The following is a 23,594-nucleotide window of genomic DNA, read 5'->3' as shown; positions in this document are numbered from 1 at the left end:
AAACTATATGAAACAATTGGTTGTTGGACAGAATTCATAGTTAGCACATTTGTGTTATGTGTACAGAAATGTTTGGGCAAAACACTGCCCAGTGTTGGTAGGGGACAGAATTGATTTATCATTTAATCTCCGCCCTACATCAAGGACCAAAGTTACACATTTTGACCAAAACAAATGGAGGAGGAGGAGCCGGGGGAGGGGAAGGGGAAAAAAAGAGAAAGAGATAGGGTGAACTGGTCAGAGTGTGAGTTTGCCTGACAAGTATCCTGTGAAAAGTGAAAAACAGTTTGACCTTCCCAAGAGACATTATGTCTCCTTCAGGCCAGAGAACAACAGAATTCCTCTTGGAAGGATTAGTAGCTCTAGAGAGTGAGAGTGAGAGAGAGAGAGAGAGAGAGAGAGAGAGAGAGAGAGGTAGAGAGAGAGAGAGGTGTGTGTGTGTGTGTGTGTGTGTGTGTGTGTGTGTTGGGGGAGTTGAGTGTGGTTCGCATCAAGGCTGGAATGAGCTTTGCCCCAGTGTCAGCAGAGGGTGCCCAGGAAACACTTCAGGCTCTGTAATTTGAGGGAAAGCACCTTTAGATGGACCTAAAGATTTAAGGTCAGCAGTTTGAAACCACCAGCTGCTTCTCAGGAGAAAGTTGAGCCTTTCTATTCCCATAAAGATTGACAGCCTCAGAAACCCACAGGGTCAGTTCTACTGTGTCTTGTAGTGTCGCTATAAGTTGGAATTGACTAGGTGATAGTGAGATTTAAATATATATATGTATAGATATATGTGTGTATATGTATACAAATATGTGTGTATATTATATATATGTAAAGGAGACTCGGGTGTGTTCCTCATTTTTCCAAGTCTTTCCCTGCCACAAAGATGCGAAGGCAAGCAAGTGTTTTGCTGTTTATGGAAGCCCTGGCTTATGAGATTTCTCCTTGTTTCCAGTCTAAAAGCCCTGGGAAAGACGCGTGTTTTGGGAGCACCTGTGGTGGCCACACTTTGGCAGGAAACACCCATGTGGAAATTTGGCAGGTGAATGTGGGTCCCCTGAGGAACCTGCCAGGCTGAAATCAGCCAGCTGTGTTTTGGGGGGCTGTGAGGTTGGAGGTTTGCAGGCTATATTAGAAGAAATGAAGTGACTTCATTTTTGTTGGGGCAAGGGAGGTGCAGGTGACAAGCAAGATTATCAGTTGAGACAATGTTGGGTATCGTGATGTCACATCAGATGGCATATACTTACACTTAGAAAATCTGGGTGCCTGGGGGCTTCCAGGCAGTTAATCCCCAATTGGTAAGCAGCATACATGGGAACCATCCTCCTCAGGGCCTGAGAGTGGCTTCCATTTGTTGGAGGAGCTCTAGTAACGTTGAGCTGGTCACTGGCTGCTAACCAAAAGGTTGGCAGTTCAAACCCACCACCTGTCCGTGGGAGTAAGATGAGGGTGTCTGTTCCAGTAACGATTTACAAACTATGCCAGTGGAGCTTTTTGGTTTCATTTGGGACCTACTAATTGCTAGGGGCGGTATATACATTATCCCTAGTTCCTGAGGAGACAGGTCAGTATAACGCCCATGGAGGAAGGCTCACAGATCTCTTACTGACTAAGATGGCTGAATACTACCCCTTCCTTTCTTTATCTTTTTGCAACATCATAGACTCAACTATGCTTAAGGCGAGCCATGGAAGGATTGAGTAAAGCATTCTCAGACCCTGGCATCAGCATGTTGGTGACAACATCCCTAACCGCCCAAACTAAACCCTCTGCCCTATGGTCAGTTCAAACTTGGAGAGACCGTATAGGACCAAGCAGCACTGTTCCCACGGGTTTCTGAGACTAAATCTCTATGGGAGCAAAAAGCCTCATCTTTTTCACAAGGAGTGGCTGTTAAGTTGGAACCGTCAACCTGTGGTTAGTGCAATGGTTATTCCAGGGCTTGTAGCATCCTTTCCTCCCCAGCAAAACCAAACCAAACTCACTGCTCTCAAGCCAATTCACAGCAACCCTATAGGATGAGGTGGAACTGTCCTTGTGGGTTTCTGAAACTTTAATTTCTAAGACTCCCCCCCCCCATTTCTTTATGGGAGTAGAAAGCCTCATTTTTCTCTCTTGGAGTGGCTGCTGGTTTTGAAGTACTAACCTTGCTGTTAGCAGCACAGTGCATAACCCTATGCCACCAGGGCTTCTTTGAATCCCATATGCAGGTGAAATGCTGGGGCTCACATAAGTGCAGCTACACTTTCCGGTGTGGTATATCTCTTGTGCTCGCCCCAACCATTGCAACCTGTAGGATTTTCGTTGGCCGATTTTCCACAAGTAGATCCCTAGGCCTTTCTTCCTAGTCTACTTTAGTGTAACAGCTCTACTGGTTTAGACTAGTCTGTTTCATTTTACCCAGACGCAACTGGTTTCCTTCTACTGGAGACTGGAACTTTGTGACCTGAGGACTGACTGGAGTTCTTTACAGAGTTAGAAGCACACGCACTTTTCAACAGGTAGGATTACAGGGTCGATCCAGTGCCTCTGGGAAACTCATGCATGAGTTAGCTGGATCAGGCTGTGAGTGCGAGGCAGGGATGGAAGATGTATAAATAAAGCACTCGGGTGGCGGGTAGACTGGTCAGCACCTAGCATCATGGGACTGGGGGAGATGTGTCCAGCAAGGTATTCATCAAAGCAGGGAGTGGTTTCAGAAGTCAAGAGAGCAGAGGAGGGGGTCCATGGATGCTGGTGGTGGGAATCCTCGTAATGTTAAGCAGTTCAGATGCCGGGCACCAGCTTGTAGGTTCGTGCTGCTCAGAAGCCTGGGCAAACGAGAGCTGACAGGATGAGCCATGGCACCAGCCTCATGGGGGAGTGATGGGACGGTGGGTTGATTTCATTTTTATCTGAGTGTGAGGTGGTTGCTGCTAGCAGCTTTGAGTTGACTGCCAACTCATGGACATCCCCTTACACAATGGGATCTGACTGTTGCCATCTGTAGGGTTTTCATTGCTGATTTTCTACAAGTAGATCGCCAGGCCTTTCTTCCTAGTCTGCCTTGGCGCGACAGCTGTACTGAAAGTGGTCCAGGATAGTCAGGAATAGCACCTTCAAAGGAACATCAATCCCAGGGCAACCTTTGTCCATTGGTGGAAAGAGTGCTACCATTCCCCGTGGTGGGGCTTAGGGTGGGGAGGAGGGGGCGCCTGTTAAGAGCACGCAGTGCAAACAAATACTTCCTGAGCCATCCTTCCTCATTCGCATAAGGAAGAGGAACCGAGAGGCCCTAGCTTTGCAGGATGTATAGCCACTGGAGGGGTGTTAGGAATAGTCAGGGCCAGAGTGATTGGGGTGAAGGTTTGGGCCTGGTAACTGAGGAAGTCTCTTTGCTCAAGACTCTGAGGAAATGACCTGGCTTCCAGACATTTGGGAAGATGTCCGTTCTAGCAGGTAGAAAGAAGTCCTGGTGGCATGTGGTGGTCTATGAGCTGGGCTGCTAACTGCAGTTCAAAACCATCAGTTGCTCTGTGGGAGAAAGATGAGCCTTTCTACTTATAAAGCATTACCATCATCGAAACCCACCGAGGCCGGTGTACCTTGTTCTGTACGGTCACTGTGAGTCAGAACAGACTCTATGGCATTGAGTTTGGTTTGGAGTTTCGTAGAGCCAAGGAATCTGCCCATAAGGGTCTTGGCTACTCTGCAGATGGAGCAGGTCTCCAGAGGGTCCTAGAGGCCAGAAGCAGCACAGAGCTAGAGGACACCTGTGGTTGAGTCAATTCTGACCCATGGTAACCCCATGCATCTCCGTGTGGAGGTACTAGGTCCTCATTTCCTTGGCTATAATTTGTACAGAAACAGACCCCAAGACCTGTTTGGTTGTGTCTCTGGGTGGGTTTGAATCACCAACCTTCAGATTCATAGTCAACTATACACTGATTGCACCATGCAGGGGCTTTGGGAGTCACCTGATCACTGCACCCCCAAAGGTCTGAGGCCAGACCCATAGCTGTTTGTGAGGAATTTTTAAAGGCCTTAGATAAGAGCAGCTGGCCTCTTAGATAAGAGTCCCAGGTTGGGCAGAGAGTGAAGTGCTTACCTTTTAGATGAAAGGTGGGCAGTGGAAGCCATCCAGATGCACAGTGGGGCACAGGCCTGGCAGTCTGCTTCTGAAAATGTCATACCTTGAAACCACACTGAGCAGTTCTGCTCTGCACACATGGGATCACTGTGCGTCCGAATCCACACAACCACAAGAACAGCAGCAGTGACCCTGCCTTATCTGAGACTCCTCCTCCGCTGTGGAGGAGAGCCCTGAAATGTCTTCTAACAAACGTCTTGTGATGCTCGTGGTGGAGGAGGAGTAGAGATAATGGGCCAAACATGAGGCTGGAGCTGCAGGCTGAGGGAACACAATCACTCCTCTCTGTACAACTGGCAGCCCCTGCTCTGGGGAACTTCCCACCAGCCTCTGGGTGCACAAAGCTTCTGGAAGAAGGTGGATGGAGAAGGGAGCTCACGTCGCCATATCCCAGGGCAGATCTAAAGAGTTTGTGTGGGTACCAGCATAAGTTCCATGGCTAGAGGGCCCAGCCTTGGCCTTGGTGGCTGGATGGAGAGAAGACATTAGGGGCCTGCAGGTGGTGCAGTGGGTTGTGTGCTTGGCTGCTAACAAGGTCAACGGTTGGAAACCACCAGCCACTAAGAAAGAGAAAGAGTTTAAAGAGTTTAAAAAGTTACAGTCTCAGAAGCCCCCAGGGACAGTTCTACCTTGTCCTACAGGGTCACTGTGGGTTGCAATCAACTCGATGGCAGTGCATTTGGTTTCAGAGACGATGCTTTCAAAGAGCTGCAGAAACTCTTGGAATTTGGGGACGTGCTTTGGGGGTGGCGTGGGGGTATAAGACTGGAAATGCGAGTAAAGCTGAGCTGCCCCTGTTCCAGGTGCTGGTCGTAGAATCTACTCTCAGGATGGAAGGCCGAAACCCCAGAGGGTCTAACAAGTCTGATAGTATTTCACAGGTGACTCGACAGCAACAGGGGCTGCCCTTGAGTTTGCACTTCCAGGTACACTGGGGGATTTGTCCCAATTCTCATGAATGCTCTTGAGGTGACAAGGCGTGTCTGGGGGAGCAAGCGCGATGTAAGAGCTGGGGGAGTTGGCAAAGCCACAGATGAGTAAGGAATATTGTTGTATTGATTGTTATATCACAGACCCAATACCCAACCCTGTTGCCCTTGAGGAATTGATTTCCAATTCAGTGACCTTGTGTTCCTGAGCAGACACTATTCTGTAGAGGTTTCTTGGCTATAGTTTTCATAGAAGCAAATTGTCAGGCCTTTCTTCTGCGGTGCCCTCTTGGGTGGGTTTGACTCATCCACCTTTAGGTTAGTAGCTAGGCACCCAGTGTTTGTGCCACCCCTCCCCCCACACATACACAGGGACCTTTGTGGCGTACGTCTCAAAGCAACCATGGTTTTGTTGTTCTTTGAAACAGGCTTATAAGTCAGAGAGAATTTAAGTCAGTTTCCATTTCACTTTTCTTATTTTATAACCACTCTGACCAATGTTTAGGTCTGATGGATAAGGAAACTGGAGGGGCCACCCACGCACGTTAAAATGTTTTTAGTTTTTTTATTATTATTATATTTCCCTTTTATTTATTGAATATAACACAAAGAGAAACAGATGATATGGAGGTGCACAGCCCCTCTCATCCAAGCTGCCCATCCCTATGGTGGTTCTTCTGAGGGTTTTTTCCACCTTCCCTCCCTCCTTAACCACAGCCTCACCCCTCCCCACCACCCAGCCTCATCATAGTCTTCATGGTCATTTCTTTGGACGTGAAAACTGTTTTTCTTTCTTTCTTTATAATAATGGTGTCATGAAAGCTTTACCTTTATGAGACTGGCTAGCTTTGCTAAGTATAATGTCCTCAAACTCGCTATTGTTTTTTAAGAATGCATAATATGCCATTGTGTCTACGTACCAGAGTTTGTTACTCCATTCCTCTACAGGTGAGGTTTTTTGATAGTTTCCATCTTTTTGCTAATATAGAAATTGCTGCAGTAAGCATGGGCGTTCATATGTCTGTCTATATGTATATATAGATATAGATATAGATAGAGATAGAGATAGATATAGATAGATACACATACCAAGTTAGAGCGGTCACAGCATCTTAAGGTATTCGTATTTGTATTTGTTTGAGGCACCATGCTGTTTTCCATAGTGGTTGTTCTGTTCTGCAATCCCACCAGCAATGTATGAGTGTCTTAGTCTCTCCAAAGCATCAGTAGCTTTCTGACCTGATTTCGTGGGTTGACTGGGCTCCGCAGGGCAATTCTTCTGCTTCTCTGTCTTGGTGTCTCTCATGAAACTGCAGTCAGGTGCGATTGGGGGTCCTAGAGACTCAACTGGGCTGAAGCTTGCGAAACAACATGTCCTGTGCTCTACTGGATGGCCTCTCTCCGCAGGCTGACTCACCTTCGGGATGCACTTGGAGAGGAGGGTGGTGTTGGAGTATGGCTTGGGGAAGCTGCCTTGTATAAATGCACAAGATGCCAGCCCTTCTGAAGACTTGGGCTTCTGTCTGGCTTCATTGATTAAAATGGGTCACAGGACTAGTCTGGATTTGGTGTGGGAGGGAATTGCACAAGGGGTGTGGTCCGTGGCTCACCACGGGTCTGCTACCACAGAAGGGTGGGGATAACACTCCTGGTATGGCTGAGGGGAAACAGGCTGGGCAGATGAGGGAGAGAGCCCCAGGAGGAGGTAGAAGAAAGCTGGTGATGGCTGGCCTGGTTGGAGATTCTCTACCACTCTCCTAGGTGAGTAGCTGTTTGTAAAGACACCAGAGGCATCTTCACCAGGGCCAACAATAAAGGGGACAGTGAGAATTCAAGTCCAGATTTACTTGGCCTTCCAGATATACTGGATGCAAAGACCTTGGCCTAGCAGGATGGCTTTTCCAAACCTGGTGATCGGTGGAGGTTGTGTACCTGACACCTCTCAGAACTTCAAGTAGTGAAAGCACACATAGCAAATACACACTCTCTGAACAAGGTCTCCATTGTAGAATTCGATGCCATTGATTTCATTCCTCAGGCTGTGCAGTCAGTATTCCTATCTGTGCTAGTCTGGGTACTTTGGAGAAACAAATCCACAGAAACTCATGTATAAGAGAGAGTTTTATATAAAGGTTAAGTGTGCATCAAGGTAACATCCCAACCCAGTGCTGCCCAAGCCCACAAGTCCAACATTAGTCCAGATGTCCAACAACAATCCACAAAATCCTCCTCCGTCTCACAAAACACACACTATGACGCCGACTGCAGGAGGAAAGCCAAATCAGTGAACATGTAAGCATCTCAGCGCTGGCAGGGCTCTCTACATGGCTGCTCCAGCACCCAGGACTGCATCGGGGTAGGTCCATGTGGCTTCTTCTCAGGGATGTCTTGCAGGAAGTGAGCCTTGCCAGCTAAAGCAGGGAACTGGCTAAGGCCGCTGCACCATGGTCTGATCATCAGAAAGCAAGAGACCTGAGAACTAGAAAGGCGAGGCTCACTGAGCCATTTATCTCTCCACCTTTCAATTAACCCCACATGGGTTTATTGGCCAGGTTGGACAATTAACAACCTCACTATCCTTTCCCACATTATTCTACCGTCATTAGGATAGACCAGCATGTCCATCCCACAGATGGATGGGAACACAAAATAGTGTTCACAACCACATTGAATGGTAGTCAACCATTAAAAGAAATCATGGTGCTGGTGAAGAATATTAAAAGTACCATGGACTTCCAGAACAAACAAATCTGTCTTGGAAGAAATATAGCCAGTGTGCTCCTCAGAGGCAAGTTTGGGAAGACTTTGTCTCGTGTACTTTGGACATATTGTCAGGAGAGGGCATGATCATGCTTGGTAAAATAGAGGGCAGCAAAAATGAAGAATGCTCGTGATGAGATGGTTCGACACAGTTGCTACAACAGTGGGCTCAAACATAAGGACAATTGTGAGGATGGTCGAGGACCAAGCAGTGTTTCAGGTTGTTGTTCATAGGGTCGTGCTGAGTTGGGACTCATATATACACTCGATGATACCTTACAACATAGCAACAACTCCACAAGATCTCTGTTGTAGAATTCAATGCGGTTGATTATATTTTTCAAGCTGTACAGTTGTTCTTCCTATCCATTCCCAAATCATTCTACCATCATTAACATAAGCCAACATGTCCACCCCACAGATGAATGGGTACAACAACCCAACAGTCTTGGTCCTTCTGTGGCTCACTTATCTTGCTCAGTATAATGTTTACCAGGTTCTAGCCCATGCAGGGACAGGCACCAAGACTTTGTTTCTCTTCATGGCTGAGTATTATTCCATTGGGTGTCCAGACCATGTTTTGTGGATCTCTCTGTTGCTAGTCATTTTGGTTGCTTCCACCTTTTGGCTATTGTGCAGAGTACTATACTGGACGGACATCCAGTATATGGGCTTTTGTGTGCATTCCTGCCTTTGCATATCCTGGGACTCTACCTGGGATTACTTGAGGCTTGGTGATGCAGTCATTATGTATTGGGTTGCCTACCCCAAAGTCAGCATTTCAAAACCACCAAGTATTCCATGGGAGAAAAACGAGGCTCTCTACGCCAGTAAAAGAGATGGGGTATCAGAAACCACAGGGCACGTCTACTTTGCCCTATAGGATCGCTAGTTGACAGCAAATTGATGGCAAGACTTTAGTTTGGAATTTTCCCTGGGATTGGGACTTGGGGATCATATGAGAGTTCAGTTTTCTGTCAGATCACTTCCACAATGACTGGATTACAGGTTAGTGTTAACACAGTGCTTTTTTGTCTGTATGATGAAAAGCATCTAAAAGAGTTAGTTCCTCGGGTCAGTGTTTTTTAAAAAAAAATCATTTTATTGGGGCCGTGTACTACTCTCATCACAATCCATCCATCCATCCATCCATTGTGTCAAGCACATTTGTGCATTTGTTGCCATCATCGTTCTCAAAACATTTTCTTTCTACTTGAGCCCTTGGGATGAGCTCTTCATTTTCCCCTCCCTCACAAACCCTTGATAATTTATAAATTATTAGTATTTTGTCATACCTTACACTGTCCAATATCTCCATTTACCCACTTTTCTTTTGTCTGCCCCCCAGGGAGTGGGTTATATGTAGATCCTTGTAATCCGTTCCCCTTTCTACCCCACCTTCCCTCCACCTTCTTGGTATTGCCACTCTCACCACTGGTCCTGAGGGGTTCATCTGTCCTGGATTCCCTGTGATTCCAGTTCCTATCTGTACCAGTGTACATCCTCTGGTCTAGCTAGATTTATAAGGTAGAATTGGGATCATGATAGTGGGGGGAGGGAAGCACTTAAGAACTAGAGGGAAAGTTGTATGGTTCATTATTGCTACACTGCACCCTAACTGGCTTGTCTCCTTCCCTCGACCCTTCTGTAAGGGGATGTCCAGTTGCCTACAAATGGGCTTTGGGTCCCTACTCCACACACCCCCTCATTTACAATGATATGATTTTTTTGTTCTTTGATGCCTGGTACCTGATCTCATCAACACCTCATGATCACACAGGCTAGTTTGCTTCTTCCATGTGGGCTTTGTTGCTCTCAGCTAGATGCCCGCTTGTTTATCTTCAAGACCCCAGAAGCTATATCTTTTGATAGCCGGGCACCATCAGCTTTCTTCACCACATTTGCTTATGTACCTGCTCTGTCTTCAGCGAACGTGTCGGGAAGGTGATCGGGCCAGTATTTTTAACAGCCTAGGAAACCCAAAGAGATCATTCTTCTCTGTCCTGGAGGAGTCCCTGTAGGTCAGAGCTGATAGAGAGGATTTGATTTTGGTGATGAATTGAATTGTGTCCCCCCAGAAAAGACATGTTGTAAATGCTAATCCCCAATACCTGTGGATATAATCCCATGTGGGAATGGGTTTCTTATGTTGATGAGGCAGTGTGAGTGTGGGGTATGTCTTAAGTCCATCTCCTTTGACATACAGAAAAGCTGATGAAGTGAGCAAGTGCACACCAGCAAAGGGGAAGCCACGTGATCGCTGAGGCATCTTGCAATGGGAACTGAAACATGACAAGGATCTTCACCCCAGACGGGGAGAAAAAGACTTCCCCTACAGTCAGTGCCCTGAATTTGGATTATTAGGTGTAGTGGGTTACGCAGTACTCTGCTAACCAAAGATCGGCTGTTCAAAAGCACCAGTTGCTCCTTGGGAGAAAGGCAAGACTTTCTATTCCCGTAAAGGGCTAGTCTTAAAAATTCACAGGGGCAATTCTACCCTTGCCCTATAGGGCCTCTTTGAGTTGGAATCGACTTGATGGCAGTGAGGGTTTTCTGGGAAACTTTGGGGAAATACATTTCCGTTTGTGGAAGCTGCCCACGTGTGGTATTTCTGTTGCAGCAGTGCTAGACAAAGAAGGAGCCCTGGTGACATAATGATTATGCATTGGGTTGCTAATCACAAGGTCAGCAGTTTGAAACCACGAGACGTTCTGTGGGAGAAAGAGGAGGCTTTCATGTCCCAGAAAAAGTGACAGTCTCAGAAACCCACAGGGGAAGTTCTCCCCTATCCTATCGGGTTGCTAGGAGTTGGCATCAACTCCATGGTTGTAGTGAGGCACAAAGGAGACAGCCACCTCTAGCTCTGTTCTAAGGAGGGGCTGGTGGTTCTCGGGATACTTGGTAGTGACCAGAAAGACCAAGACTTTCTTTGCCACCGTCACCTACTCCATCTGCCCTTTGATTTGGGGGCTGTGGGGTGTGTGTGGTGTGCCCCTGATGTTTGAAAATGTTCCACCATGCTCTTTGCTTCTGTGCATAAGTAACCACCTCCTTCCTCTGTCGTATGCTGAACTGGTCAAGTGACCACCCCACTGGACTTTAAAGCAGTGGGCAGGGTGGATGGATTCAGGGCATCTTTACAAACGCTGTCTTAGCAACAAGCCAGCGTGAATCGCTGACATCTACTGCCACTTAGAAATGAGGATGAAATGCTAATCTCCTCGTACTCGCCTCAGCTGGAAACAGCCATGCTTTCATGTTGTGGCCAGGGGGGGTGGGGGGGTAGGGGTGGGGGAACACTCATCCATCACCACAGGTGTGGCCTCACTCCACGGGTGAAGGAAAAGGCTCGCTAGACCAGGAAGTGTGTACAAGTATGGTACCTGACTGTTCTCAGGTCACTCCAGGGGCATTGTTCTTGCAGCTTGTGCCTCATTACGACCAGCAGCCAGGCGACACGTAATCAGCTTTCTAATAAAAGGTTGCAACAGATCCCCCTGTACTTAATTGCAAAAATTAATAGATTCTTCTCCCTCTAAATGGCGAGGCTTCCTGGGTGCTGTTTATTCCCGTGGAGAGAAGTAGAAACAGCAGCTAGCAGGGCCTCATCTGACTTTCCTTTGGAAGACGAACATGCTGGGAGGCACTGTTGGGAAGGGTTCATTGTAAGAGACAGACAGATTGTCATAAGTCTTCATGGAGTCTGATGAGGGCCCAGCCACATCTCCTTTCCTATACGTGGTCTCCCTGTGGCATAGTGGTTACACACTGGCTGTTAACCCCATGGTCAGCAGATCAAACCATCCATCTGCTCCATGGGAGAAAGAAGAGGCTTTCTATTCCCAGAGAGAGTTACAGTCTCAGACACTCTCGGGAGCCATTCTGCCCATGCCTATAAAATCACTGAGAATCATCTTGATGGTGATGAGGTTGGTTTTTGCTGCCATCTCTTGATTCCAACTCCTGTTCCATGGGGTTTTTGGTGGGTGGTTTTTCAGAAGTAGATTGCCAGGCCTTTCTTCTGAGGGGCCTATGGGCAGATTCAATCCCCCAACCTCTCTGTTAATGGCAGATTATCAATGATTGCACCACTCAGGATGCCTCCCTCTGTCTGCCATCTGCTACAAGTGGGCTTTCTTAGTTTAGCTTCTAGGTTCAGTTTATCCACCTCTCCCCTTGAGCTCCAAACTGGTGTCCATATTTAACCTCCAGCTTCCTAAAATCTGCATGTTGACACGGAAATTCTCATTTCCATTTTCTTCACTGTTTTCCTTCCCACTCCAACCTTAGTGAGTGGTACCATCATCTCTCCATCTTATCCCTCTTACCTTACCTTTCCTCCTTGTTAGGGAAACCCCTCCCACCCTCACTACCATCATCATGTCACCTCCAGTCCACAGTGACCCTTTAGGTCAGAGGAGAATGAGCAGCCCCAGAGGGTTTCCGAGGTTGAACATTATCACAGAAGCAGTAGATGAAGCACTGGGCTACAAACCACAAGGTAGAGTGGTTCAAACCCACCACCCACTCCTTGGGAGAAAATGCGACTGTTGTCCCCGTAAAAATTTATAACCTCGTGATAGCCTTGTCTTTCTACCACAGTGTGGCTGATGGATTTGAATTGTCCACCAGGCCAACAGCCCAGTGCTTAACCCACTGTGTTACCAGGGTTCCTGGACATTCTCCCTTAGAAGCAGTTCTTCATGTCTTGTCCTCCTTGACTCCCTGGCATCTGGCATTGGCCAACTGTCTATAAAGGACCAGGAAATGTTTTCAGTTTGGCAGGCCAAGAGGCAACAAGGTGTTATCATCGCATCACTGCAGCTTTGAGTGTGCCCCAAAGGAGTGTGAAGGGATGAGGGAACCACATGTGGTCCCCGTCACAGTGGCTCATTCTGCTGTCGCAGTGTGAAAGCAGCTGCAAGGAAGATGGACCCGAAGTACATGGACCTGAAGTACGTGGACCCGGAGTACGTGGACCCGGAGTACGTGGTTGTGTTCTAATAAAACTTTACTTGGTCAGAATTGACTTGATAGTAATGGGCTTGTCTATATTTATTTTGTAGGGGGGAGTGTTTACTGGACATTGGAATGGAGTATCATCTTTTTCATTTGTTGTGTACTTTAATTAATTGGGGTTCACCCTACCCCCACTATTCCACAATCTAAAACCCATTCCTAGCTCTCAGACTCTATGTAATGTGCTGACCTCTGGTCAAAATGTGGCTTCTTCATTGATTGAGCAATCACTGATGAGTCCGGGGAGGGCTGTAAGCTCTGTTGGAGGCACAGAAGGTAAACGTTTGGAACAAGATAGAAAAGAAGCTTAACATCTAGTGATGGGGATATACAACTAGCAAAAAGAAAACACGGTAATTTCAAATGGTGCTGCTATGAAGTGACTAAAAAGGGAAGGAACCTTTGTGGCGCAGTGGGTTAAGTATTGGGCTGTTAACTATAAGGTGGGCAGTTCAAACCCACCAGTGGCTCCATGGGAGGAAAGATGAGGCAGGCTGCTCCTATAAAGAGTTACAGGCATGGAAACCCTATGGAGCAGTTCCACTCTGCCCTGTAAGGTTGCTGTGAGGCAGAATCGATTCCATGGCAGTGGTTTTGGGTTATTTGGGTTCGTGATCATGTGAGTGTGTGGTGATAGGACTTCAATAGGTGGCCTTCTTTGCGTTGCTAGTTTTTGTCACGTTCGTTCCTACTCATGGTGACCTGATACACAATAGAATGAAACATTGTCCAGTCTGAAACTATCTTCATGGCCACGGTTGAGTCCGTTGCTGTGGCTGTGGTGTTAATGTTCGCATCAGCTTTTCACTCCACCAAGCAGGACGTCTTTTCTTGTGATTGTTCGCTCCTGACGGTGCACCCACAGTGAGCATGCCAAACTCTCACCATCCTTCCTTCTAAGAAGCATTCTGGTTGCACTTTTTCTAAGACTTCTCTAAGATTGTATTTCATCTTTTGGGCAGTCTGCAGTTTATTGGATATTTACGAAGGCTTCTCTAAGGAGACGTGAAGGAATTCGCCATAAAAGTATCTGGACGAAAATGATTTGAGGCAGCGGTAACTGCACAGGAAATCACCTTGAAGGAGGGGGTTGAATATTAAACACTTGGGAGACCTCCAATAAGCCCCCATATTCCGGGATGCTCAGAGCGTGGTAGGCAGAAGCAAAAGGACTTGGAATGTGGCGGATAACAGGGGCTATGGGCTTGTATCCAACATGAAGATGAATTTTTCCTGTATGCAGTGGGAAGTTTCTGGTTTTCTGGGTGGGAATGGCCTGTTCCGACCCTTTTAGAAAGCTCACCTGGACCCAAGCATGAGGAGTGGATCTTAGGAAGCCAGGGGTGGGAACTGGGAGACCACTGAGGAGGCACCTCAGACCGCGGTGGCCGAAATGGACATGTGAGAAGTCAGAGAGCATGGCAGGTATGAAGGGGCTTCAAAAAGTTTGTGGGGAAATGGAATGAAAAGAAAATGGAATTTTCCCATGAACTTTTTGAAGACCCCGTGGGTTTTATTTATTTCTTGCAGGTAGCAGCAAAAGGACTTGCTTGCGCTTTGCTTGTGGTAGGTGAGGGGCCTCATCTCTTGCAGGGCAATCACAATGTGCTCACCTTCTGCATCTTCTCACCTGTCACTTCTTCATTCTGCCATCTTCCTTGAGGAGTTGCTTGAAAGGCAGACAAAAATGGAAAAACTATGAATTTCCTTAATGTAGACAGTGCTTTTCTAAATTATTCTAAAGAAACACCCCCAAACAAAGAGAGCAATGCACAGCAGAAGAATGGCCAAGGAATTCGGATAGAGACTTGATAATAAAAGATATTCAAAGGGTCCAACATAGTCATGTCACTGGTGATCAAAGAAACTAGTTACCAAAAAGGAACCCCTGGTGTGAAATGTGCATTGGGCTAGTAACCACAAGGTTGGCAGTTTGAATCCGCCAACCACTCTGTGGGAGGAAAATGAGTCTTTCAACTCCTGCAGTTACAGTCTCAGAAGTGCACAGGGGCAATTCCACTCTGCCTTATGGGGTTGCTACAAATCAAGATCGCTTTGATGCAAATGAGTAAGTGATCAAGCAATGGTTCTGGTTTTGTTTTTTAAAGAAAATACAGATTTAAAGAGAAAGGCACAAGCACACAAAGAATGAGTGTTGGTAGGAATGTAGGGCAGTTTTTATAGGTGCCCCAAAGGGAAATTTGACTACTATCTACCTTAAAAGAGCCCTGAGAGCATATATTCCCTCCAACCCAGGATTCTACTTTTGGAATTGAGAATCAGAAAATTTTGAATAGACAGGCAGAAAGCTCATAATGCCAAGAATGCAAAATGGACCGCCACTTCGATGTCCACCAGGAGGAACTGGTTAAAGTTAGGTTTACTCAGGCTTCACACAACGTCTGTCCCGCCAGTGGGATTCCTTTGCATACTGTGATACCGATTGCTTCGTGCACTTGACATAGTTCAGCTAACTCTATGATGAGACTGAAAGATAAGAGAAGGGGTGTTCGGGGATGAATTGTTTTGTTTTCTAGATGCAGGCACGGTGTGTACTACAGAGCTATCCTTTGTAGGAACAGGTGGAAGAAAATCACACTCATCCAGGGGCGGGGCCACATTCTTTGAGATGCCAGGAACAGCGAGCGTTTGTCCTGGGAGGAGTGAATCTGATTTTTAAATTTATTTTTGGAAACAGCCACAATTCATTTGGAGGTAAATCTGGTGTATTTCTGTGTGTGACTATCTGTCTATCACCTAGTTGTCTGTCTATCACCTAGTTATCTGTCTATCACCGAGTTGCAAAAAGACTTGCAGGCAGCTTACCCAAAAAGCATACGGTGCAACGAGATAATAATAATAATAGTAATAATAAAGCATGGGAGGCCATGTGTGGGATGGAGAACATAAAGGAAAGGGGGGAGAATGCACATATTGGGGTGAAGTCTGATCTGTAGAGAGGGCATTGAGCTAGGTAATACTCTTCGGGATTAAAGAAACGGCTCAATCACAAGTGTGAGATTGGGCCATTCCAGTGTGCAGTCACAGATAGGTCCTGAAAGTTGAGGCATTGGTGTCTCTGCGCTGTATCAGTCAGTATGGGTTAGGATCTGGTGCCAGAACAAATAATCCCCAAATCTGTGGTTGCCCACGTTACCTGGCTGTTGCTGGTTGGCTTGGAGCAGCAAGATAATATAGGCCTCGGGTTGATGAAGTAACCCCAGTGACCCTGCCAGTGAGCACATAGTTCTTTTTTTATTAATCATTTTATTGGGGGGGCTCTTAAAAATCTTATGGCAATGCATCATTCATTGGTATTAAGCACAATTGTACATATGTTGCCATCAACATTTCTAAAACATTTCCTTTCTACTTGAGCCCTTGGTATCAGCTCCTCTTTTCTCCCCGCCCACCTCCCCACCCTCCTGCATCCTTCATCACTTACATAATGTTGTTGTTATTTTGTGTCTTACGCTGTCCATTGTCTCCCTTTGCCCACATTTATGTTATTTGTTTCCCGGAAGGGGTGGGCTATATATCCAACCTTGTGATGGGTTTCTCCTTGCTCCCGTTGCCCCCACCTATCCCCACCACCCCCTTCCCCTCATGATATTGCTACTCTCACTACTGTTCCTGAGGGTTTTATCTGTCCTGAATTCCATGTGCCGAGCGCTCTTACCTGTACCAATGTGTGTCTAGCCGGATTTGTAAGGAAGAACTGGGTCATGGTGGGATGGTGGTGGGCAGCATTGAGGAACTAGTGTTTTGTCAGTGCTATACTGCACCCTGGTTGAATTGTCCCTTCCTTATACCCCTTATGTGGGAGGGGGGATGTCCAATTGTCTGCAGATGGGCTTTGGGTCTCCACTCCAACCCCCCTCATTCACATTATTATAATAGTTTGTTTTGCATTTTTGATACCTGATACCTGATCCTGTCCACAACTCATGATCACACAGGCTGATATGCTTACTCCATGTGGGTTTATTTGCTTCCCTACTAGATGGCTGCTTGTTTCATTTCAAGCCTTTAAGGGAGCACATAGTTCTTAAAGTGTCTGCCAAGAAGTGTGGTGGTGGTGGTGGTTAGGCGCCACCAGCCAGTTTCAACTCATAGTGATCCCATGCACAAGAGAAGAAAACACCACCCCATTGTTGTCCTGCTTGAGCCCATTGTTGTAGCTCTTTTTTTTAGTGTGTGTGTGTGGGGGGGGGGGTAGTTGGCTCCGCATAGAGACCTGGCATTTATGCTCAGATTTCATTGTCTGAAGCGCTGAGCCATTTGCTCTTGCACGGATTCTGATGCATGGTGGCCTTGCGTGTGTCTGAGTAGGACTGTACCCCATAGATGTTTCTGTGTCTGGCTTTCTAGAAGCAGATGGCCCAGCCCTTTTGGAGGCATGCCTCGTGATAGATTTGAACCTCCAAACTTTCCATTAATATCCAACCACATGAACTGTTGTACCCCCCTGGGGGACCACAGCTAACTTCAAGTGGGTAGGGACAAAGATTCCTACCATGGGCCTGGAAGGAGGAAAGGAGCCTGGAGAGCTAGGAACAGCCCTAGGGACCACTGCTTCTACACCCCTGCACGGGGAACCCCAGTTCTGCTCGATATACTAGAACAGCACACTCAGTATTTTACAGCCACACCTAATGCTACGCTTCACAAATGAATTCAGCACATCTAGGTCGGTTTCAAAGACCTCTAGTGCAGAGTGGGTTATGTGTTGGGCTGCAAACCACAAAGTTAGCTGTTCAAAACCATCAGCCACTTTGCAGGATAAAGATGAGACTTTCTACTTCAGTAAAGAGTTACACTGTTGGAAACCCACAGGGCAGTTCTACCCTATCTGATAGAGTAGTGTTAGTCTGTGTTAGTCTGGGTACATTACAGAAACAAATCCACAGAAACTCATGCCCAAGCCCACAAGTCTAACATTAACTCATTAACCCATATGTTGACACCAATCCACAAAGTCCTTCTCCATCTCACAAAAACACGCTAAATGATGCCAACTGCAGGAGGAATCCGAGTCAGTGAATGTGTAAGCATCTCAGTGCTGGCAGGGGTCTCCACACGACTGCTCCAGCAACCAGGGCTGCATCGGGGTAGGTCCATGTGGCTTCTCCTCAGGGATGTCCTGCAGGAAACGAGCCTTGCCAACTGAAGCAGGGAACTGGCTAAGGCAGCTGCACCCTGGTTCGACCATCAGAAAGCAAGAGACCCAAGAACTAGAAAGGTGAGGCTCACAGAGCCATTTATCCCTCCGCCCTTCAATTAACCCTCTATGTGTTTATCAGCCAGGTTGGCACAATAAACTAACTACCTCAGTCACCATGAGTCAGAATTGACTCAATGGCAGTAAGTGGGAGTGGACTCAAGGAGCCCTGGTGGCATACTGGGTTACATGTCAGACTGCTAAGCACAGAGTCAGCAGTTTGAAACTGCTCTGCAGGAGAAAAGGGAGCCTTTCTACTCCTGTACAACCTCAGAAACCCACAGGGGCAGTTCTGCTGGGCCCTGCAGGGTCATTGTGAGGCAGAATGGATTTAACAGCGGTGGGGTGGGTTTGGTTTGGGAGCAGGTTGTCTAGTTGGAATGCAGATTTCTCTTCCAGCCGACCTAGGGCAGGGCCAGAGATTCTGTGTCTGGAACGCCCATGTGATCCTGCTGTTGCAGGGACTCAGAACACAGTACGGACTTCAGCGGAGGCTCTCAGGGAACCAACACTCACTGCCATCGAGTTGACTCCAACTGGTCCTGTGGGTTTCTGAGATTGTAACTCTTCATAAGAGTCGAAAGCCTCTTCTTTCTCTCTCAGAGTGGTTTTGAACTGCTGGCCTTGTGGTTCGCAACCCACCCCTTAACCACTATGCTACCAGGACTCCTTGAGAGTCATTAAATCTTATTTTTTTCAATCAGCTCTTCTTGCATCTAACACTGCCCTTGCTAACCTAGTAACTACTTGTTGGTTTACACATTTTGAATAAATATGGTCATTTCCTAACCCCAGGAATTCTTTTCTACACACTTGTACATCTGTTGAGGACCGTGGTGTTTCAGTGGCCTAGCCCCATGGGATAGACTAGAACTATTCCTTTGGGGTTCTGAGGCTGAAACTCTTTTCTGGGAGCATCCCATCTTTCTCTCCACTGAGTTTTGAACCACTGACCTTGCGGTTAGCAGCCCAACACTTAAAACCGCTCTGCTACCGGGGTTCCTTCCTTACATTGTGGATTAAACAAACCCCCAACCAAACAGATCTGCCGCTGAGTCAGTTTTGACCCAGAATGACCCGATGCTAGTAGTGCCTCATTAGTAGACTGCTGAAACCCTGTCTCCAAATGAAATTACACACACACTTGTTTGGGGTTGAGATTCCAGCACGGATTTCTGCGTGGACGCATAGAAAATACCTCCCCTGTGCTTTTTGCAAGGCTTAGCAGATACAGCCAAGGTGTAGACCAGCTGAGGTGAGCAGTTCTTTGCTGGGGGGTTGGGGCTGACTGGCAGGTGACCTCCAGGAGCGCCTTCACCTGCACTCTTGTGCTGCTGTAACAACACACTTCCCAGACCTTCCACAGGTTGTTCTTTCTGACGTGCCTTTTGTGTTAGGCGGGATTCTCTAGAGCAGGCGTGTCCGACTCAATTAAAACGCGGGCCATTTGGTGCAACAGGCAAGAGTCACGCGGCCACAGCACATTTACAACTTTTGTTAAATTTATATTTTGAGTGAGGCTTCAGGAATATGAATAGGATAATTCAAACACTATATAATTGCTTTCATTTTAAACATTTATTTAATGTATTGATAAAACTAAAATGATTCTTTTTTACCCGAAACTCTCCAGTGCTTTCCTCCTACTAGTTTTCACTCACCTCTTATGTTGTGACCAGAAAATAGAACACAAAGTAACTAATAAAAAAAACACAAAATGTTGGGCACCTGACAAACATGATGCACAATTGAAATTACTTCCCTCTAAAAATGTTAACTAGTGCTGCCGCTAGGTATGATTCATAACAGCACATCCCAGAGTGCTCCTTTTAACCTTTTCACTATTGGGGTCCGTTTACATTACGTGACACAGAGTGGCAGACACATCGCTTCCACACGTCGCCGGAACTGAGTCAGCGCGTTTATACATGTCCACAGGCCCCCAGAAAAGGCACCGGGCCACATGTATACTCGTCTTTAGTAGTCAAAGGGTTAACGAGGGAATTGTGTGTATGGCATTTCCTCGATCTCCCTAAGTACTATTTTCTCCATAACAATTTTTTTCTATTTTCATTTTATTTCAGAGCATCTTGGGGCCACATAAAATTACCTCGGGGGCCGCATGCAGCCCATGGGCTGCCAGTTTGACACCCCTGCTCTAGAGAAACAAAACCAGGACACTTATGATTATTTAAATGTATAGCTATAGATAGATAGATGGGTTTATACAGCACGAAGGAATATAACAGTCCACACAGGAATATAATTAGTCCACACAGCAGTACAAAGGGCTCAGTTCAACTCAATTCCGTGGAATTGTAATATACTGGAAGTCCTTCAAGTCACAAGGGCTGCGGAGTTCAAGGTCAAGGAAGCAGACAGCTGGGTCTTCCCTTGGACAATGCAGGCAGAGGCCGCCCACGGGCAGCAAACAGGTGGGTCGCCAACGGTCAGCAACTGAGGAGCTTAGCAAAGCAGGCCCAAATGGATATCGAACTCAACCAATGCAAGATGACAGAATCCACCAGCCTCAGGCTCATACAGTGTGCACACCAGCAGCATGGCGAAGCAGGTCTTGAAAGAACCTCAAGCTCTAGTGACATGAGCCAGAGGTTGGCTTGCCCCACAGGTAGTGTAGCTCAGAAGTTGAAACCGAGAACTAGCTACAGCAGCCGCACACTGGTCCAGTCACCAAAGAGCAAGAGAGAAAGGGGTGGGCCTTGCGGAGCCATTTATCTCATTTGCCCTCCAATCAAACTGTGACCCGATTAACCCCACATGTTCCTATTGGCAAGGTTGGCACAATAAACCTACCTATCACACCTTTCATTCTTCCCCCTTCTCTTTTGCTTCACGATCCTTGGTGACACAACAGTTCACCCATTGGGCTGTGGACCACAGTGACTTGAACCCACCAGGTGGGTCTGTCTGGTTCTGTAGAGATAGACCCCACAGGGGTAGTGGTACTCTGCCTAGGAGGCCACTAGGAATCAGAATCGACCCAGTGGCAGTGAGTTTGGATGGGGTTTAGTCTCTTTTGCTCGTTAATGGCATGTAGAACTTCAGAGGGTGGCTGACAACAATAAACAAATTAAGTTTTCAAAACCCTTCAGAAATGGTATTTTCAGCCTTCTGCAGACGTGAGCAGAGCTTTCTCCAATTGAATCGCAGGAGCAGATCCTGCTTTTAGCCGCTGCTCTCAGACAGGCGACAATGTGCCACTTGCTTTGACTGGTAATGGAAGATGGAGATAGAAATAGGAACTTTGGATTTAGTTTGAAGTCTCCGGTTCTAATTTTAGCGAGCATCCTATTGATAAATTGTCACAAGCCTATTGTTACACTTGGTGTGAACAAGGCAGCCTCGGAGAGTATTCGCTGAGAACATGAGCAAAATAACGCCTACTCCAGGTTATTCAGAGGAGTCCTGGTGGGCTTCATAGACATGGGGCTGCTAACTGAAAGGTTGGTGGTTCAAACCCATCAGGAGAATGGTGGGGTTGTCCGCCCCCATAAAGACGTGCAGTCTCCGAAACCCTCTGTCGGATTGCTTGCTCTGACTCAGTGTCTATGAGGCAGTTGGACTAACTGGCAGCAGAGGGACCTGTTGGCGTAGTGATTACGTGTTGGTCAATGATTCAAAACCACCAGCTGCACGTTGGGAGAAAGGGTTTAGGGCAGTTCTACCCTGTCCTGTAGTATGACAACGATTCGGCATCTACTAAGGGCAGTGATGAGGGAGTGAGATGGCAGTGAGTGGGTTGGTTGGTTTGATTTGGTAATCTGGTACTCAGTCTGGTATTTATATATTATAAATCAGCTTCTGCATCTGTAGGGCCTGCCCTTGGGCCCAATCAGTCAGGATTGACTGGACCGCCGTGAGTTTTTGTTTTTTCCTCAGACGGGAACGAGGATACAAAGCATCCGCGGCTCTTGCTTCAGTAGGGTTGGAGTGGGGCCTCAGAACCTGCCTTCCTACTGAGCTCTCATGTGAAGTTCAAACTGGTGGCTGATGGGCCATTATTTGAGTGACAAGTCATGTTTGCTGCCCCTGCAGATTATAGGCGAAGGGTGAAGGAGGGAACACAGATTTACCAACAAACTTTCCAAAAACCAGCTGTGGAAACCCCTATGGAATACCACTCTACCGCTTTACTGTGACACACATCTTGGACCCCTGGTGGTGTGGTGGTTACACATTTTAGAAGCAAACACTACACGCTGCAGGCCTGTAAGGATCGGAGGATCTACACACGAAGACCCTAGCGTGTTGTTTGTACTTTGTATCCACTTGACACATAGTGAACCCAAGTGTGTGACCAAACCCAAACCCAATGCACTGCCCTCAAATAGATGCCGACTCATAACAGCCCGATAAGATAGGGTAGAACTACCCCTGTGAGTTTCCAGACGGTAACTCTTTACAGGAGTAGAAAACCCTGTCTTTCTCCTGAGGAGCAGCTGGTGGTTTTGAACTGGTGACCTTGAGGTTAGTGGCCCAATGTGTAACCACTACATCACCAGGGCTCCTGTATGTGTGTCCCAGTGAGGCGGTAGAGTGGTATTCCACAGGGTTTTCAACAGCTGCTTTTTTGGAAATTGACTGCCAGGCTAATCTTCAAAGTGACATTGTGTTTGTGTGTGTGTGCGTTTGTGTCGTGCTTTAAGGAGACAGTTTGCATTAGTTTTTGTCTAGTGCAGTATGTCATTCGATTGTTTGGCTGTTCTTTCCATGGGCATTAAGTGTGGATCCAAATAAAATTAAATCCTTGACGCCAATCTTTTTTTTCATTGATCCTGATGTTGCTTATTGGTCCAGTTGTGGGGATCTTTATTTTCTGGATGTTGAGGTGTCACCCTTACTGATGGCTGTCCTTTGAGCTTCATCTCTGCCTTTTCTGTGCTCTTGGCTTTCAGCAAACAGCCGGCTCGTTTGCATCGGTACACCAGTCTTGATGCTCCGTGCTTCTTCAGATAGGCCAGCTTCTTGAATTCTTTGCTCAGCCTGTAGATTGGATAAATATGGCCAAAGGCTATAACCTTGATTTTAAATCAAGCAATATCCCTTCATCCTCTTCAAAAGCCTGCCTCTTGGTCTACATGCAGGTTCTGCGTGAGCATATTTGTGTGTTCGCGAATGCCCATTCTTTACAATGTTATGCATAAGTTGTTAGGGTGCACACACTTGAATGCCTTTGTGTAGTCAATAAAACCCAGGCAAACACCTCTCCTTCCTTCTTCTATTCTGAACCTGGCTCAAATTTCTGGCTGGGCTAATTAGTCTCAATTGCTTCTTACCTGGGTCTGATGGGCCGCTGGCTACCAGGACACTCCCAGAACAGCCGCTTCTTGTAATGAGGAAAAGGCTGTTTACGGGGAAGGTGAAATGCAAGAGGCTGCTATAAGGCTTGAGCATTTATTTTCCTCTTTGCTTGTTCCCAGAGCACAAGGAAGGTTTGTCTCAAGGGGCTGGGTGGAAATTCCCTTTTTATAGGCCGGAATCTAATTTGGGGTTGAGGCTCTGGGACAGGGGCTAGGGGGAGTAGACA

At 46.9% G+C, this 23,594-nt stretch overlaps 1 protein-coding gene across 1 annotated transcript in view; it reads left to right on the top strand.

Annotated features, from left to right (window-relative positions):
* The window catches only part of GAS7 (growth arrest specific 7), a 286,948-nt gene that overhangs the window by 1,342 nt on the left and 262,012 nt on the right, over positions 1-23,594 (top strand). The gene's annotated exons all lie outside the window — the stretch shown is intronic.

The sequence above is a fragment of the Tenrec ecaudatus genome, chromosome 10, assembly GCF_050624435.1.
Source record: "Tenrec ecaudatus isolate mTenEca1 chromosome 10, mTenEca1.hap1, whole genome shotgun sequence".
NCBI lineage: Eukaryota > Metazoa > Chordata > Mammalia > Afrosoricida > Tenrecidae > Tenrec > Tenrec ecaudatus.
This window is presented reverse-complemented; position numbering and strand designations above follow the sequence as displayed.